Source organism: Phalacrocorax aristotelis, chromosome 13 (assembly GCF_949628215.1).
Source record: "Phalacrocorax aristotelis chromosome 13, bGulAri2.1, whole genome shotgun sequence".
NCBI lineage: Eukaryota > Metazoa > Chordata > Aves > Suliformes > Phalacrocoracidae > Phalacrocorax > Phalacrocorax aristotelis.
This window is the reverse complement of record NC_134288.1, coordinates 14,069,366-14,083,455: the sequence shown is the minus strand read 5'-3', so window position 1 is coordinate 14,083,455 and position 14,090 is coordinate 14,069,366.

The following is a 14,090-nucleotide window of genomic DNA, read 5'->3' as shown; positions in this document are numbered from 1 at the left end:
CACGGGCAGGCGGGTGCTCAGCCATCCCCAGGACAGCAGGGCTCCATCACGCCCAACGGGGGCTGGGGAAGGCAAACGCCATCGCTCCCAACGTGCCCCCTTCCCCCTCCTCCCCCAGCTCCATGTGCTGAGCATGGCGCCGTGTGGTGTGGGGCAGCCCTGGGGCCAGCTGGGGTCACTGTCCCGGCCGTGTCCCCTCCCAGCCCCTTGTGCCCCCCCAGCCCCTCGCTGGTGGGGTGGGGTGAGGGGCAGGAAAGGCCTTGGCTCTGGGTGAGACCTGCTCAGCAGGAACGAAACCATCCCTGGGTCATCAGCACTGTTTCCAGCACTAATCCAAAACACAGCCCTATATGAGCTACTGTGAAGAAAGTTAACTCTACCCCAGCCAAAACCAACACACTGGAAACATGTATTAATACACTAAAGACTTCTGAAAACTTGAGACAAAGCTGAATGTTACAAACAAGAAGGTTTACTAGTGAATTTCATTTATTCACAGACTTTAAGACCAAAAGGTACTTAAAACACCTAATCAAGCCTTTTGCTGTCTTTTTCTCCACAGTGCTTCTCTAAATACAATCCTTCATTCCTTATATGTGGCCTTGTGCTTGTTCGGGAACCTAACAGACTTGCATAACTATCCTGCCCTTCCTAATTATTTACCATTCCACGAATCATTTTAATGCACGAAGGTTGATGACACTAACTCTGAAGTGCTCATGACTGGCATTGTTAGAAACCCCAGGAAACAGATGGGTGGGGGCATCCCGCACACCTACAGACTCACTCTTCCCCTTCCTGTAAAACAAACGGCTTCTGCCAGTACTAAGAACTACTGCCTCCTTCCACTCCTACCCACCACCTCTGCTAGTAGCAACAGCAGTGACAAACACCTATAGGCACTAAGACCTGATCAGTAGGAACAATAATTCAGCCATTCCAACAGCAAACAGAAAATACAAAGAAATGTAAATGTATAAAACCTACAAATGTTTGCGTTTTACTAAGTGGCTCTAGACTCACCCTAACTCTATTCTAGGGACTGGAAAAAATTGGGAGGAAAATCCAGAAACTCAGCTAGCCTCTTCAATATTCAACACCTTATTCTCAGTCGTAATTCATAAATCAGATGCTTTCTTCCTCATTACAGTGTTGCTAACCCCATTTCTAGATGGATATTTTTATTGAAGTCCTAATTACACAAGTAGCACTGAAAAAACAACATCCTAGGTCTAAATGATTCTGTGCGCAGTGGTCATCAGACAGACTTTGACTATAACGAAGACTGAAAACAGGACTGAATTGTTAACACTACATATGCCTACAAGCTGAAAAGCAGAGCTCCTGCTCATAATTTAAACAAAAAATTGGCTATAGACTTTTCATAATACTTCAAAATGCAAACATATGATGCAAGTTGTATGTGGAGTTATTACAAATTAATTTGCATTATTTAAAATGTTTAATCTCCTTAAAAGCTAAGCCAAAATTTAATACCATTTCCTTTTTTCTAAACAGATTACTACTTTGCTAAATGCAGTAACTGAATGGCTTATGCACTGACCGGTGTAGGAATTGTGCAATGCAACATTTTTGGCACCCGTAAGTATATAGTAATTTACACACAAAAATAAAGTCTGTTGCCTCACTCTTATTGTTGTCTTTGATTCTAAAGGATTTTCAGTGACAGTTGCATAAAACATACGTGAAGTTTTCCAAAAGTTATTCTGGTGAAATGATTTCCCTGCTAATGAATACACAAACTCATTTCTCCTTTTAGGCAGCAAGCGCCTATTGGTAAAGTCTCCCAAATAACTTGGTGTACTCACTTCAGTTATACACATCTTTACGAACTCAGAATGGAGGACTTAAAACTGATTATGATAAATATGTTAAAGATCATGAGGGTTTTGAATGCCTGTGTACTGGGGCGCTTAAAATTGCATGCGAGTAGCGCCTTCTCTTCCTGGGTTTGCTTTCTCTAGTTAGGAAATGCTTCCTTTGCATGTTTTCCACAAAGTCTGGAATTCTCATCACTGATGGGCTCACCCCAAGGATAAACTTGTGTAAAGCAAATATAAACTCAGTCCAAAAATGAGCAGAAGTAGTTTATTCTTCAGCAAAAATCCTACCAGATACTGGTAAGAACTGGATCTGCATTTTGGGAGTAAATGTAAAAGTGTGAACGGTTTTGGTTTTGGGGTTTTTTGTTTAGCTTTGGTGGGGTTTGGGTTTTTTTTGTGTTTTTATGTAACGAAAAACATGGACAGAGGATTTCACCCACTTTTCAGCTCCTATAAATAACGTGCTGGCTTATATTTAAAATTAATATTTTTTCATAGTATTTTGAGAGTTCTTACATTAGGATACTAATTTCTTCAGTTATATTCATTTCTAAGTAGATGAAGAGTTAACACAAATAACACTTGGCAGTTTTAACTAGTTAGCATCTACGGCATTACAACACCAACCAGTACCACACATTTCAGAGTAGTTATTTAGTTGTGCTGCAGAAGCTCAAACTCTACATTGCCCAGCTCTGTAGCAGTGAACTGTTCTGCCACTGGCCTGCTAGTCAGTCTTGGGAAGGTTCCTTCACATTGCTGGACCACAGTTATTCCAGCAAAAATGGGGATGCTGGTATGACAACATGATAAAACGCTGAGACCTGCACAGGACAGATCTCTCCTAATCAGTGGGTACTTTTATTTATTAATCCACTAAGGATATATTGAAGATACACAAAAGAAATGAGGGCTTCAAGAATAATCTTTTCTGTGATAAATAGCTTTTCAGTCTGATACATTAGTTGTGTATTATTTGAAGTGACCCACTTGATCCATTTGTTGTTCAAAAGTCAAACTACTTTTAAAATACTTAATGCACAGAGTCTGGACTCCATCTGTTAATAAAAAGATTATGTTTTCATTTGTTAAAGCTAATCAGATATTAATAACATTTTCTTTTATTTTACTATTATTGCTAGTGCTTTTATATCCATAGTATAGCACATAAAAATAATAAAATTGAACTCCTACTAATCCATGTGTCCTTTGCACTAGAAAACTCCCACAAACCTTATATCAAGTCAGAAGTAGGCCTTTGAAAAAAGGCATAATTCTTTAATGACTTTGATTAATCAGATTTGAAACCAAAAATGCTACGACAAGAAAATGTGCAAGTACTGAGACAGACTGTAATACAATACCAAATCCACTAGCTCAGCAGGGAACAAAACAGACTAAATCTGCATATGATGTAAGCTGATTTAACTACTCTGCCACCAATGACAATATATGCTTACTGAATATTTGGCCCTATTTAACATACAGCCAATATCTTTCTCAAGCAGCCTATTTCAAGGAGTTGACCAGCGCTACTACAAAACTGACTGAAGCAAGAGGCAATAGAGCTGAGAAGGAATTGAGAGGGGGTTGTGGAACAAGGCCTCAGATACAAGAACAAGTTAAGAACAGGCTAGGAACTGACCAGTTAAGTAGCAGCAATGTGGAGAATGATGTTTTTCATCTTGGTGCAAGACAACCTGAACAGGAGTCAGCAGTGAGCCCTTGCAGTAGCCAAGGCTAACCGCATAAATAAAACCATAGCCAGCATGTCAAGGGAAATTATTATTCCCTTCTACTTGGCACATGTGAGGCTGTATCTTGTCTGGAATATTGCATCCAGTCTTGGAACACTCATTACAAGACAAAGATGAACAAAGCAGACTGTCTAGCAGAGGTCACTAACAGAGGGACTGGAGCATATGACGTACCCGAGCTGATGGAGCGGCTTTGGTCAGCCCGCTAAGCGGAAGGCTAAGCAGCCGTCTGCAGCCTTCACTGCCTAAAGTGGGTGGAATAGAGAGAAGCTGGAGTTAAACTCTTCAGAGGTTTGTGGTGAAAGGACGAGACACAATGATCACAGGTTGCACTAAGGGAAATTTTTATTAGATATATGGAAAAAAGTTCAGAATAAAACTGATTAAGCACTGGAACAAGTTGCTCAGAGAGACTGGAATCTCCATCCTCCGAGATTTTCAAAACATGACTGGACATGGTCCCGAGTAACCTGATTTAACTTACAAAATGGCCCTGCTATGAGCAGGAAGATCAAGGCCTGGATAAGCTCCACAAATCCCTTCCAACCTAAATGTTTTTAGGGTTCTGTGATTTTGAAAGAGGGATTAAATTTAAATAAAAATATATATACACAAGAGATGCTTGAAATGCAGTCATAACATTGCTGCTTTTACATTTTGGAAAACTAGTAAGAGCCAACTAAAACATACAGCCCTCACTGTATGTGGACTTAGAATGACCAACCATACTTCTTTATAGGTAAATAATCACTGAAATTCTTTCAGAACACAGTGAATTCAACTATTTTAAGAATAAGAAATGATAGAGCACCTTTCTTCTGAGCCTCCATTCTGTCTCTTTCTGGTGGAATAACAGTAGACCCTGTTGATAGCCTAAAATTTTCAAAGGAAAAAAAATACCACAACAACAACAACAAAAAAACCAAAAAATCAAACTTCTGAGAACTGAATGGGGTAAACTAGAACAACTGCTGTAAACTGGAACAGAAACAATACGCAGAAGTATCATAACATTGAGTTAAGAGCTTGCTTGGCGGTCTGGCTGCCTAGCTCCCCAGAACCAAGGGAGTTCAGTGGGTCACCTTCAGTAGTGTTACACCAAGACCAAAAGTACACCTCAGCTGGGCGGAATGCTGACTGGGAACCCCCATCACAAAACAAGGAGCGAATGCACCCCACGTACAACTCACAGGGACAGGAACTACTGTCCTCTTAACCTTTCCTTTACGTAACTGATGCTATCTATTTTTTAAAAGCATTGGCTTAATGTCTTTCCAGAGGAGGGGAGGATGTTCTTGCAGTTCCATATACAGGTAGGAACATCATTTCAGCACAACAGATTCTGCCAGGATGAACACACACAGAGCTTCTTGGCCATGTGCAAGCTATTTTATAATCTGGGCGCGGGGAGAATAGTACATTCCACTTCTTATAGCCAGAATGATAGAGCTATTGCATATGCTAGGGCTGCAAACTGTACTGTGGATTCATTTTTCCACTTTTCTTTTGCACTAACAATGGAACAACCTGATTGAAATTACATCTAGAAATATGTACATGTTACATATAGAAAACCTGCAGAGCATTCGTTTCTGTTCTTTACCCTTTGCTATGAGTTTTCAGGACAAAAGGGCACAAAGTATGAGTAAAGAATGAGACATGAAAGCAGAAATATCAGTGTGTTAGGTTTCTTCATAATTAAAAATTACTTAGGTTAATTTTCTGACAGCAAATTTAGAGGATTTTTATCAACATGCTAATGTGTTTGTGTTGTACAGAAATTCTTACTTCATCTAAAAGACAAACTCTATCATTGGCCCATTTAAAATGTTTACATTCATCAGGTCAATGACTTACTGAGACTCATCTACAGAAAACTCATTAGTTTAACAGAATTATTTTTATTACACTTTAGTTCCTGAACTAACAGTGTCTTCTCTGCATGAATTAACTAACTGCAGTTAGGTAATCAGAACTCAGAGGGTTATTGCTGGTATGTAACACAGGAAATTAGTAAGATTTGGATGGTTACTCTGCCAAAAAAAAAAAAAAAAAAATCACTGCCGATACAAATATTTCTTCGTTCTGGAATGAAAGTAACGCTGTAATTGAACAGTATGGTGTAACACATACATATTATTGGAAACTTTCTATATAATTTGTGATAACCAAAAGACTAAAGCAAAACAGAAAAAAACAAACTATAAAAATCTTTGAGCTTAGCTTTGTACATAAATTATTCCAGATTATTGTCCTACAGGATATATAAAGACAGCTAAATGTCCCATGCTTTGAGAGTTACTTAGGCTAAATGTTAGTGTTTGTATCAGTGTATTCCTGGGGCTCCTTTCTTTCCTCACAGATGGAAACAATGAACAGAATGTAAAGTAACAGTGAAACATATTTCACAAAGCCACTGTCATCTCTCAGATGCCTCATCAGTTCGCATAAGCCTCCTGGCAGGCCAGACAAGTTGGGGATATTCCCTTACGTGAGCCGAGAAGGAGATAAACACATAGTAGTAGAGAACATCGCAGGGAATGCCAGAGCTAGAAGATGGAGTACTGCAGAGGCAAACGATGAAACATCATATTGTTAACTCAATAAAACCACAACACTGATAAGATTCTTTATAAAACGGAATTCCTTGCCAGCCCCTGCTGTAAAGTCTAAATATAGATGAATGAAAGAAAACTTGAGGCTACTTTTCAACAGGCTCAGTTGAGTAAGATGTAAAAAAATTAAGAGATAAAAAGGGTGTTTTAACACTGCAGTACAGACAGATATGATTGAGTTTTTTATCATTTGAACTGCAGGAAGAAAATGCTTACTTTTAAAGCAAAATATGTAATATTTATTATTCTAAAATCCTATAATTTTGAAGCAAATACTTTTGTCTTAAAGAGAAAATACCTTTTTTTCCCCCCCCCGTAAGGTATCTTTACATCTTTACGTTTCCAATCTGAAAATAAAAAAGGAAAAAAGGCCTATCTAACCATGCTGTCCAGATATATAACCCACAAACAGTTTTGATTTTTCTGGCCAACTTCAGTAAAATTAATAGAGCGATAGAGGATTTGGGGGTGGGGGGTGTTGGGTTTTTTGGTTTGTTTGTTTTGTGTTATTTTAAATTTAATTGTTTCTAAACATCTGCAGAAACGAGCTTCTGGACATAGGTGCCAGAAATTAATGCTGTGTGTGAAGGGGAACACGTAAGTAACAGCGGGTCAGTCAGAATACAGGCAGCGTGGAATGAACCAGAGCAGTAAGTGCTTATTGCCCATCTGCAAGTTCGGGAACTCAAGTTGTGGATAGATTGGGGGTATTTTGTAGGTAAACAAAGACAACAGGAGGGTTTTCGGTCACTGGAGTGAAAAAGCATTTGATAACGAGAGGCCAGATTTCTGGGTAATGCCATTAATACAGTTAGTGTGGAAATGAACAGAGTAAAAATCTACAAGAAATTAGACTGTAGCAATTCCACTGTTTTCAGAGCAATTTGCTGCTCATGTTCACCCTATTGTGATTTAGGCTGCAAATTGGGTGTCAACAGTATAAGGAAAATTAATTCTCCAGGCAGGAGGTCTGCTACACAGAATTGGAGATCTGCTAGAGAAATTAAGATCTCTGACTGATAAGATGACCTTCCAGATCTCCTTAGAATGCAACTTTAGCAAATGAATTCCAAGTTTTACAAAGCAAGCTTACTACCTTTAACTGTTCTCCCTTTAATACACTGTTTACCCTGTGCATAGCCCAGTAAACTAGCCTTACCCTTGCAAATTTATAGGAGACATTAGTATTTTCCTGCTTTTCATTAGCCAGTTCAGTAATTTTTTTTTTATTTTTTTTTAAACACAAAATCTACTCAAACAAGCAAAACAAAACACCCCACCACACACTACAACCTGGCCTAGGCATTAACAGAGAACCCAACAGTTCTGCATTTCATCTCAACAAACAAATGAAAAGCTGCTGGTTGGATAATTTAGACAATAAAAAGCCCAACACTGAGGACTGAGCAGTCTAATTTATATGCTGTCGTACCATTCATCACAGGAACATTAACCTTTAAACTGTGGCTAAAGCAATTTCAATTTCATTACTCCCTAGAGGATTCACCTTGGTAATACTCTGCAGCCCCATGGGCTTTTCTGTGAAGATGTAGGGGGTCTTCCTTTGATCTCTGTCCTCAGTTCTAGAGGAAGAGCAATAGCCAACGCACATTTTATGACTGACTGAGAGCATTAAGCCCAAGATAATTTTAACAACACATTCCCCCTTGCATTATTGTTTTTAATCCTATTTCTCATCTCTGCCTCCTCTAATTCACTTCTACCATTCATCTTTGTCTCCCCAAAGGAAACAGAATTGCATTTTAGCAGTGAAGAAAGTGGGCGTACTTAAAAATTCTGACATTACATTGATAGTAATGAGACCAATGGAATAAGATTCAACATAGACAAACTCCCTTTCTGAAGCCGGTTAGCTGCTTCATTTCTCAGTGCATATGGAACAAAAAAAAAAAAATCATCTCCCATCTCCTTTGGGAGAACACAGCATGAGGGAGCTTCCTCACTTCCTCATTTGCAGCCTAACTCAATTTACCAAAGTTGGCTTTTCATGTTTAGAAATAGGCAGCTGTCATCAAAAACTGTTTTGGTGGCATCAGATAGTCACAAGAACTCCTAGCACTGCCACAAAGTTGGGCAAATTGGTCCTATACACAATGTTTGAAAATATTTTCAAGCTGTTCAAGTAATTAGTAATTCTGGGAAATGACAAAACTGTAACAAGTAACTACTTTACAACTCCACCATGTTATAGCACTGTTTCTTATTAAGTGATTGCATATGACTGAACTTGTTTCTTGATTCTTTACAGTGGAAATCTTGATACTGACTCAATTTCATAAATAAAGTACTGAACTGACAATTTGCAGGTCAGAAACACTGTTTACTGCCTTTTGGCCATATACAATATGTTGACACCATTTCTTCTGTATTCAAACAGTTTTTCTGGGTAAATAAAGCCACACTTATGGGATTCATAATGCAATCTCTAGGACAATAAGTGAACTGCTTTCCTCAAGTTTGGAAAATAAAGCATATGGAGCATGTCCTCAGACGCATCTCTTTGATAGGTCACCCAAAAGTGTGCCTTGAAAATTACTCTGTATGTTCTTGAAATGTTTAATATGTTCAGCTTGTTCAAAAAAATACAGCAATTTAAGGTATTATACAAAGTGTTTTTGAAACTTTTTCCTTTAAAAGTTTCAGGGTCCCCATAGGAGTCACTCACATTTATCTTTCATGTAAAGGCCAACTTATATGTCTTCTGTAAATAAAGCTACTTGAAAATTTACAGTTTAAGAGGGTGGTTTTCTCCTAAGAAGAGGGTTTTCTTTTAAGAACACAAGAATGGTCATATTGTTTCACACTGGACAAGTTTCCAGCAGCGACCAGGATACACGTGTGAAAATAAGAACAGTGATACCTCCTCTCCCAAGTCCAGCTCTCAACCACTTGCAACTTAGCGACTGATCCAGATGCTATTAATGCATGCCAAAATCCCCAATACTAATTTTCCAAGTTCTTAGCTAGTGTCCCCAGAACTGCTTAGAGCAATATCTCCCTTAGCAGTAAACACAAATATTTTCCAAGCCAACACCAGGGAAGAATGACCATATCTTCCAGACACATAATAGATATTCCGACTGGACATCCATACTTCACTTGTGATCGACAGCTACGTCCCAGCAAACACCATATTTCTTGAGCAAAATTCTGTTTAAACTAAATTACAGAATTCTGTTGGAATAAATCTGTAAAACAATTAAAAGTGTCACAGCTACTAACACTGGACCTCTTATTTCGTACCTGTTTACAGCAACAAAGACCCCTTCAGACATTTCCTTTTTCTGTTTATTACAGACAGAAGAGATAACTGTCTTTGGTCAGTGCTGCAAGACTGTAAATATTCATATGAATCCTTAATGCTGTGACGTGCCACTAATATAGCAAAATGCAGGAAAATGTATCTAACAAATCAAGATTTGGCTCTCGGCTCACTAGCATTCTGGAAAACTTTGAATGGTAAGATTTAAACTGAAGAAAAGACTAAAGTTCTGATGGCGTTGCAAACCAGACACCAACTCTCATATTTTGCTCCTAGTATCCTCACTCCCTTTGGGGCCATAACCTGCATACCATTGTATATGCAAGCGTCAGCTCTCAGAAGAGGGAATGAATCTAAGTGTTCACAGGACTGTATCCTTTGAACTAAAAAACCCCATGTCTGACTTGATGTAGTTAGTTTCCTACCTCAGAAGATATTGGTGACGAGGATTGTTTCAATTAGATTTTCAAGAGAATTCAAGCGACGTGATAAAGACAAGTCAGGGTTAAAAATTATACCATGTCATTCAGCCTCATTACAAATGTGCAGATAAAGAATCAGTGCACTGAGCCTAGTAGAACTGCTCTGGATTTATCACTGTATTTGTTCCCCTTCATTAAAAGCTTTTATTGATTAGAAACTTTAAGTTAATTTTAGCATCATTTTAAATTTGGCATCACTCTGATGTTGATGTTATAATGAAGGTAGAAGCTGTCACATGTAATCATTCTATCTTACAGTGCAATGAATGTCTAGTGGCTGGTAAGTACATGACAAACTTACTGAATCTACCTTGTATTAATTGTCCCATTAATAGCTCATGCACATAAACTCTTAGGTTATAAATGCAATGTATTACTTTCCTAATAAAAACGTATTCAGATAAAATCCATCTATAAAATACTAATTAAAAATAAAAATCAAAAACTGTATCAAGAACCTACCTCTTATAAAAGGGAGAAGTGTCTAGAGTACATTAAGTCCAAGAAGGATATTGCTGTTGCTATCAAGTTTGGAAACTTTGGCAAATTAAGGTGACTCTCCAGAAACCTTCCAATACTGAAGAAGCAGCAGCAGAAATAAGCATTGCTGGAAAGCAACTCCTTTAGACAGGTAAAGGACATGATATATTTTTTGTTTTATGGATACATGGCAAATACATCTTATACTTGATGGTGCTGATGAATAGATGCAATTCCCCCTTAGCTTCCCAGGATGTCTCTTCTCAGAGATACCTCTGTGGTCTTCATAACTGTATTCTCTAACCATCTCTCATAGCTGTCAAAATATTTAGCCTCTGATCAGCTTGGGAGAGATTTATCATTGCGTCTATTCTGCAAGTCAGGGACCACGACACAAACTCTGTCTTTACTGTAATAGAAAATGCAAACTGAAGCACAGATTTATGCAACCCAATCTCCTTGATCTTACTAGTGTAGACACATCAACAATGTGCTATACACAGTAACTAACTTGCTTAGGGTGAGCTACCATAGTGCTGGTACAGCGCTGCCCTGTCCAAGGTAACGCGCATTCTGTGCGATTTGATGAAGTCAAAGAAAGCCACTGGATATTTATTTCAGGATCTTAGAAGAAGGACTATAAGCCTTTTGTTACTCCCACATCTTACTGGATTTATATACTGAGCGTAGCATGGTGTGACCCACTAACTGGTGTTTGTAGAAGGAAAAAACCCTACTGCTGGAAGGGTTGCTTATATTTCCCTTTTCTGGCTCAACAGATAGAACCTCACTTGTTAATGTTAGGTTATTTCCGAAGGAGTGAAACGTTACTTGCGCACACCTGAGTTCCCAAGATCAGGTCTGAAGTTTAAGTTTTATAGTAGTTGTGATTTCAGTATAATTAATGTCAGAGGGAAGTTCCATTATTTACTGAGACTAAACATGCCAGATGCCTTCACTTAACTTCCATTCATGGAAATATTAAAACCAGTAAAAGGTTAAACAGGATATTAAAACTTTTCTCAAACACACAAGGAGTTCAACCATTTGATTATGGCAATTAAAGTGACAAAGAACAGCTGAGCTCAACTGAACTAGTCTGGAGTATCCCACTAATGAATAGACACAGGCAAAGGAACATCTAGTAGAGACCTAGAAGCGAAGCAACACTTGCTTTCAGACACAGCTTATTCATTTTCTTTGGAGTTTAATACAGCCCTTCTTGCACTTTGTGAATGAAAATACCAATTAACTTCACATCTGAATCAAGATTAAATATTTGGAGATACGAGAATCAGCCGTAATGCAAGACGCTTCCAAAATGTCAAGAAGTTTTCATGCTATATCAGACAACCAGAATCCAGATGCAGAAACAGGTTTAGCTATGGAGCCACAAACCATGAGGGCGAACATCACAAGCACTAAAGATTTTTGAATGAACTTCAGTTACTGTGCTTCACAACTACAGCATTCCACAACTGATTAGACTGAAGTTAAATAAAGTATTTGATCCCAGATCTTAAAAATTTAGGGTTGTCTTCTTCATAGGACTGAACGACACAAGACCTTTTAACTTTATCAGACAGTTCTCAGAGTAGAAATTCTGAATTTACCTTGTAAAGGAATCTACCGTACTTCCAAGTGTATAGATGACATTATGCTATTTTCTCTAAATCCTGAGCGTGACGTATCAATGATGGGTAGAAAGGAACACAAAAGGGCACAATGAAAACCTGAAGATGATGCGCTGGCAGAGAAAGTGAAATGACTTTTCCAACCAATGTCAGTTACAGCCAAACTGAGTTGTGTTTTTTTTTTTTTTTTTTTTGGTGTGTGTGTGGTGGGGGAAGCTTGAAGACTCCCTCCCCCCCCGAAGAACAACAAAAGGTAAGTTATATAGGAGGAAAAACAGTAGGTACCTTTATAAATCACAGGACTATGAGATTAAAACCGGCAGGAATCACTCAAAGCATCCTGCAGTAACCTAAACCAAAATGAAGCTGCAGATATGATGGAAAAAACCCCGAACTGCAGGAGATGAAAGGGAACAAACTACTGAGGGACTGAACTCCAGCACCTCCTCTCAAAATTGAAGCTGCAAGAGCCACTCCACAAGTGACAGAGAATGTTTCTACCACTTCAGGTCTTCCACTGAAAGTATTTTTTTCATACCTGTATAATGGGATCACGAGTTCTTTGAAGGACTCTAGTTCATAACCTATGGAAAGAGAAAATACTGTCTCATTTAGAAGAATCATGTATCACAATCACTAAGTTACAAGCTTCTGATTTATTCTAAGTCCTGTCAACTGGATGGAAGTGCTTTGTAAGGTTTCTGTACTTACTAGTAGAGCTCTCATGTGGCACATTTCTGCAAGATTCACAAAATACAGAAATAAATCTGATCTAGGTATCTGATATACAAATGAAAGAAAATTGGTTGATTTCTGCACGAAGACAGCATCAAACTCCCGTGCAGTCTAAGTTGCCTTCTGTGTGGGACCAGGGAACAAACAAGATTATCATCACAGCGAAAGTCACAAGCTATATTGCACATATTAACACAATTAAACATTAGCAACTTTGTTGTGAAAGGTAAAACTGAACAACTGAGTGACTATGGAGTGGGAAGATTACACAACTGGAACAGAAAACAAGAATTCAAACCAAAAGGAAATGCAGGGCAAAAAAAGTTCAAAAATTAAAGCCATTTAGTTATTAGAGTCATAACTCATTATGTCTGAGGAAGCAGATGATCTAATTTACAAGAAACATGTATCACATTTATCTTTGTAAGCATCTTTGGGGAAAAAAAAAGAACAGAACAAAAAACAAGCATGTGACTGCGTTGCAGGTTGGAAAGTTATGTTATTCTGAAAACTGCAATAACCACTAGTATCCCTGAACAAAAGAAAAGTTAGTGTCTTCCAGGAAAGAAGCATGTGATGAGGAGCAGAAAATAAGTGTAGTGACTTTTGCTCAAGTGTGTAAAGAAAAAGAGATAGAAGCTCTGGAAGAAACCTCAGTGTTCTGGCTGGACTGACCATGAGGAATTTGGGGCAAGCAAAGACCATTTTATTAATAATACTAATACTGAACATGCTTCTGAATACTTTAGAAAGGTTCCTGAAAAAGTAGAAAATTATATAATTGCAAAACCCTGAGATTATTAGTTTAATGGAAGCAAAATGCATAAGAAAATCCTATTCCATGCTTATAGTTAAGGAACTCCTAAAACTTGTAGTGTGGTAAATATACTGCTATGACAACAGATATACATGTAATGGACAGATTTTATATAACTCTTCCTCCTCCATAAGCCCTCTGACTAAAGGGCAGAGATATTTTTGTGTCATCTTGTAGTTAAGCATGGATTAAAGTGCCATTACATAGGAAAAAGCATTCTTTTTCAACACTGGTATTTTACCCAAACACAAGGAAGAATATTTCAAAGCAAAAAAAAAAAAAATTACTTTGAGGGAATAAAAAGTTTGGAAGTTTGTAGTTGACAATGTTTCTGTTACTGAGGTGTTACAGGTTTTCAACTAAAACAGTAAATGCTTTCATGAAAAAAAGAATATAATTGAAAATGTAATTGATAGGATAATAAACACACTTCCAAGAGGCTG